The sequence below is a fragment of the Ursus arctos genome, unplaced genomic scaffold, assembly GCF_023065955.2.
Source record: "Ursus arctos isolate Adak ecotype North America unplaced genomic scaffold, UrsArc2.0 scaffold_8, whole genome shotgun sequence".
Taxonomy (NCBI): Eukaryota; Metazoa; Chordata; class Mammalia; order Carnivora; family Ursidae; genus Ursus; species Ursus arctos.
The window spans coordinates 53,580,756-53,587,171 of record NW_026623100.1 but is presented as its reverse complement, the minus strand read 5'-3'; the positions used below and the strand labels follow the sequence as shown (position 1 = coordinate 53,587,171).

Below are 6,416 nucleotides of genomic sequence, written 5' to 3'. Positions count from 1 at the left end.
TGTATATACATAGTTTATGACATAACTAATACTTTTTAAGTATATTTTTTTACATCTGCTATCTATCTATAGTACAATACAGTAAGTATAACATGAAGTATATGACATATGACATAAGTGCATTGTATGTGTTATTTCATTGAATTACCTATAAATTCTTATTATGACCTTCTTTTAGGGATTAAAAAATATTGAGCCAGAGGAAGTGAATAGGCAGGGTGGTACATATCAGGCAAGGTCCTTGATACATACCCTTATCCACTCACAGAGAGAAGTAATTACCACCTTACAAAGAAATCAGCTATAGAGCAGTAAAATTGTCTACATGTAAAAACTGTGATATTTGAAAAAAGGAGTAGGACTTGTTTCAAATTCTAGCTTGGGCACTTCCCAGCTGAATAGCTTTTGTCAATTCATTTTACCCTTCTGATCTTTAATAAAATGAACCACCCATGGACACGCTGAAAATTCGAAGAGATAATGTATATAAAAGTACATGGTGGGCAGATAGCCAACAAATCTGAGTAGGATATTAGTGATGGAATAGAACATACAGTGTTGGACTCCTATTTGTACCATAGACTTATTTAAAATATTCTAGATGTTTGTTAAATATGCTCCATACTTCCCTGGTACTAGTTCTGAAGTAATAACTGTATAAAGGCAAATCATTATGGAAATTCCTAATGCATTTGTTGGCTAAGATTTAATAAGTCTACTTCTGTTTCACACTTAATCTCTTTCAGGGAAAAACAATCATTTTTGCTTTAAGATGAAATATTTTGAAAACAACTAAAAGAATGGCATGCCTTTTTGCTTATATAACACATTATTACATGGCCTTGTATGTGTAATATATCGCTTACCCGTATGCTCTTGGTACAGTGTAACTGATTTGTGAAATGGAAATAATTACTTACATTTCCCTCTCAGGATAAAGTGATACATAATAACTCTTACAATGAATATAAACCTCTGACTATAGTAAAGGATTGGCATAAGTCTCTGGAAACTTTATAAGCTCAACTTCTTGGGAGGTTTCTGTTTCAAATCTGCATTTCCCTAACAATACTGAACAGGATAAGATCTCTCATTTCTAGCAGGGGAATTGTTTTTGGCCATTCAACATTTCTAAAGCAATTGTAACTTAAATTCTCCCAGCTCTGTCAGTCTTCTATTCAAGTTAAATTACAAGGTGCTCTCCATACCTGTAAAACAGTGATTTCCAAAAGCTCTTTTTAAAGTGAATCAGATGCCACGGAAAGAATCAATGTACCTGAAAAGAGAGATAGAAAGAAAACATTCATTATAAACTGGCGACCTGCCCCTAACTTCCTCATAGGGCTGATTCCCATCTTCTCATTTTGAACATATTTTTCTTTTCCCTCTTTTGTTAGAGCTTTCCTACTTGTTTTTTTTTTTTTTTTAAAGATTTTATTTATTTATTTGACAGAGAGAGAGCACAAGCAGGGGGAGGGGCAGGGAGAGGGAGAAGCAGACTCCCGCTGAGCAGAGAGCCCGACGACGAAGCAGGGTTCGATCCCAGGACCCCGGAATCATGACCTGAGCTGAAGGCAGATGCTTAACCAACTGAGCCACCCAGGTGCCCCATACTTGGTGGGTTTTTAAGACACCACCACTTACATGATAGAATCCAGTGTACAAAAAATTAACAATGGTTACCTCAAATAATCTTACATGAAGGATGACAACTGTTTAATTTCTTTGGGTAAAAAAGCACTTCCTATTCTCAAAAACTGTAGAGCTGAACCCCTTCTGAGAGTTCAAATGTGAAAGCTTTTTAATCAAACTTTCCTCACCTGTGTTTAGAAGATAAAACAGAAGTATTAATTATAAAATATATTGAGGTGATTATAATGGTCACGTATACTCTCTTCTCTTCCCAGCTGGGAATCACCTAATGTACTCCTCACACTAGCCTCAGACAGAAATGCAAAAATTCCCTTCCTCCTCCTAGAGGGTTCCAAAAGTGATCTTAAGTCGAAGGTGGGGGATTCAGGGAGACATCCTCACTGTAGCCAAATCATGAGGCACCCAAACGCTGAAGACACACACAGGGTATTTCTTCCGTTTGCGTGAAGACTGACCAGACAACTTACAGTCTGATCTCAGGCCAGCCTGTGTCCCCTCAACTGTGACTGGATAATAGAAGACAAAGGCAATTCTCACACCGCACTAAGGCATTTTGTCTCAGAAGAAGGGCTTACATTGCTTCTCCAATCCAGCACCATTCTTTGGAAATTTCCATGGATCTAGCAGTCTTTCCATACATCCATTCCCCCACTGTCTGGGTAGTGGACCCCTGTAGAACCTCTCTCAGGATGTGGCTGAGGAATATAAACCCCTAGTACCAGGGCACCACTGCTTTCTCCTTGTTTTTACTTCCTTCTGGGTGTTCAGCTCTTAGCTTCCATAACTAAAAGAATCCGTCCCTCCCCTTTCCCTTTGGACAATTCAGCCTCAGTGGCTACAGGAGCACTGAAACAAAAAGTTTAAAGACTTCAAATCAACCCCAACACTGACTGCCAGTGGCTCCTTTGTAACCCAGAAACATAAAAATGGCAACTAATTCTCTTGAGGAAAGACAAATTTACTCCTTATGAATTACACCTGTCTAACTTCCTAGGGATGGGACTGAGAGTGCCTATGACCTTGGCAGAGGGCATGGGGGTCATCTACGGTGGTAAAAAACAAGATGCATTTATCAACAGGTCATCTAGCTATATCTACTTAACAGGCTACCCCAATTTCTAACCAGATCTAAAATTTACTGAGCGCTAATGGTTTTATAGGCATTATTAAATTTAATATTAAAATACAACCATGAGTTTTGTAACTTGTTATAACTCAGGAGATTGAGGCTTAGTGAGGTCACATGTCCAAGGTCACACAATTAAAAAAACACAGCCAGAATTCAAACTTTACTTTGTCTAATTTGAGAACTGCTATGAAACCATTCCACTCCACTACTTCTAAATTTGTCCAGATTTCTGAAAGTTCACTACTTCACAACATAACAATCTCATGAATCATCCCATCATTGTTGCCTCAACTGGCTGACATAACAGAAGACACCAGATTTGCCAAAATTTACTTTTAAGAAAAAAAGAATTCTCCCCTTATGAGGCAGACCTATCATTATCAAACATTAAAAGAAAAAATTGCATGGTTATGATTATTAATACAATAGATTAATTTTCTTCTTCAAATGTGTGTTTTTGAGCTGGACAGGTATATTAGATCAGAAAGCCTCCTCTGCACGCATGCATCCTTGATCATCAATCTGCACTTAACTTTGAAGCTATTGTTAAAAGAGGTCTGGAGTGCCGATTTCTGATTCATTTTAGGAGAACAGCTGGAGTCAAGAACTGGTGGCTATTTTTTTTCTTCCAGAATTACTTCTGTAATTATTGCTGTATACTGTGGGCTGTGGAATATGTCTTTTTACTCAGAATTGTAGGAGAATCTACACAAGGTCACCATGAAACTAATTTAAGGAGTAATTACTAACTTCATTCTCTTCTTTTGTTGGTACTCCCTAAGAAAATGTGTTCAAACGAAGTAACATGATTGGCTTTACTGGAATCAGTATTGTTTCTCAGCCATATTTTATGCTCAGATTTTATACACTGAATTCTTTTAAATTTCACACGTAGGCAACAGTTAGAAGAAAAGGAAATATGGAATTTTTAATTGGTGAGGCCCAGTTCCCCATCCTAGTACTCAGAAACAATTAAGATATTGTAACAACGAAGAAGTCCTATTTGTAATAAGGCCATGTATTCGAATTTGAAAAGAACTGATGTGAACAAATATTTGGCTGTCTTGTTGCCACTGTAAATATCTCACTGAGTAGAACTGAACATTATGAAATTGTGCCACTCAAATTTACTCCTACACTTTGGAGTGTGAACAATCCCCTCAAACCTCAGGACTTCTCCCCCATTTAAATAAAAGCATGCATGGCTCAGAAAATGGAGCATTTCTACTCCCATACTATATATGCACTTCTGAAAAACCTCAGTTCAGAAAAATTAAGAGTTTATGGAGGATTGAGGAAGACTACTCAAAACCTATGGAATTTTGTAACCAGAACATTAACAAAAATTATAATAATCTTAATAAAAGTACTAGAACTATGCAGTTTTTTAATATCTCAATTCAGAGTTTTCTTTAACATACCAACAAAGTAAAAAAACTGTCTGTGACTTGCATATCAGTTTTTAGAAACAGGAGACTAACATTTGAAGGAAAAACAAATGGAAACTAAGATTACTGATTTGGAATATTTAATAAAGTAATAAACATCCAAAGGGACTACTTTGATTCTGAGGTTCTGATTCTGTTAAAAATGAAACTGGAAATTAATTAGGGAACTGTAAAAAAATGTTTTCCCATTAAAGGAAAATAAGAACAATCTGAGGAAATTTTATAAACTAATAAATTTATATAAATGATGGGAAATACAGTCTTAAACATGCATCAGTTTTCCCCATGCAATTCAAAAATATGTGTGCAATGGTGTATAATATTAATGCCATATTAGATACTTCCTACTCTCTAAAATCTTACAACTTAATTTTCTAATCTCTCAAATAATTTTAAATAACACAAATAATTTCAACTTTAACACAAGTTTTAGAGTTATAGACAAGATTAAAATGATCAGATAAGTGGATTTTTGTTTCTGTTAAGTTAGGGACTAAGAATGAGAATCAAGAGCACCTAAAGATAATTCGTGGCCATCTTTCTGTTGCTGAGAAGGACTAGAGAAAGCTTTTTCGCAGACTGTGTGAAACCACATATAAGTCCTAGCATTGAATATAGTGCCCTGTGACCTGCTGATGTTCACTAATTTGAACTGAATTAAACGACCTATAAATAAGCTATTGAATCATGCCTTTAATACCATTTCCCCTTGATGTACTAGGTGGGTTGCACACATTTATGAATTTAAAATCAATACTGGGTAACAAATTATATATAAAAAATACTACAGGACAATAGAGTTAACACAGACCAAAGTTTTAGTTTAGTTTTGTTTTTTTTTACATTTATATACTAATTCTCATTTCATTTTATTTGAAGTCTTTTGTATGGAGTCATGTGCTAATAAATCCCTATTCTTCTCTTAGTTTTCCTAGTTATAACCACTGACTAGAGACTGGCCCAGTAAATTTATTTTGCATTCTACAAGATGCACCTATGTAATCACACACAGTGATGATGGAGGAAATGAGTCCTATTATTTAACCAAAGAAACTAGAAGAGACACATAGTCTAAACCTTGCTCAATTGCTTATACAGCAGATGATTTTTAAAAAGTAGTTGTTCTATTGATAGTAATCACTTACATCTATGCCCCATAAATCAAATGCATTTTTATTATTCATGGTGTTGGAAGTGATAAATCCTAGACCACTTAACAAAAAACAAGTTTGAAACACTTTACTTTCCTCAAACTAATCACAGGATTATATTGAGCTTATTTTTAAAGGCTGGCTACTGTGAATGCACCTAGAACATTCTAGAACTATCTCTGCTACAGAAGTTCATGATTTCACCACCACTGCAATCAACTGCTTTACAGTAGCACTATGTGCAAAGAAATGGGTTATTTTAACAACAACAACAACAACAACAACAACAACGAAATCGTCTAAGCTTCCTTCATTTAAAAAAAGCTCTCATCCTGAAATGGAAAAAAGTGAGGTGGGCATACCCACAGCACAGTATTAGTAAACAACTGAGGAGCAAAACAGACACGCAAGCAATACAGAATTTCATCAAACACCCAAAGTACGCAGCATTGCTTTTAGTTTCAAATGATCTTGAATTTGAGTTTTCAAGTAAAATTTTTAAATTACAGCACTGTTTTCTAACAAGCAACATTTTAATTAAAAAAAAAAAACGTTTACAGGTAAGGAAGATTTTATTTACTTTATTTCTTAAAGTAGAGAACCTTTGTACCTTTTCTAATGCTAGACATAATACATATTTCTTTATTCCCTTCAGAAAATTGTATCAACAATTTTAGAACATGCCTTCTCTTATACAGCTTTTCTGAATGCTGTGAACAAAAGAGCCAGTATAGCCAACAGTAGTAAAGATGACATTTTAAAGTAGAAAACTCCAAAGCTTTAAAATTCAGATTCAAAGAATTTTTATATAACTATTTCCAAACATTTACCAACCTAATTTTTCTGAGCATGCTGCTACCCTTAATTGGTAATGTACTTCAAGACAGCACCTTTTAGGAGGAGCAATGTCTTTTTTGAGGGACCAAAAGAGGCTGAACAAGGTCTCTATGTCTAAAATTAGGTGAGTGTTCTATGGGTTTCTAACTCTTAAAATAACATTTCTTATTATTCTAGTCAAAACTTTAACACTATTTG

At 35.0% G+C, this 6,416-nt stretch overlaps 1 long non-coding RNA gene across 1 annotated transcript in view; it reads right to left on the bottom strand.

Annotated features, from left to right (window-relative positions):
- Window positions 1-1,198: 1,198 nt before the first annotated feature.
- Window positions 1,199-6,416, bottom strand: part of LOC123000359 (uncharacterized) — a 478,818-nt gene continuing 473,600 nt past the window's right edge. The window contains exon 4 of the long non-coding RNA XR_008958291.1: window positions 1,199-1,276. This is a non-coding gene — a long non-coding RNA (uncharacterized LOC123000359). The remainder of the gene's footprint in view (window positions 1,277-6,416) is intronic.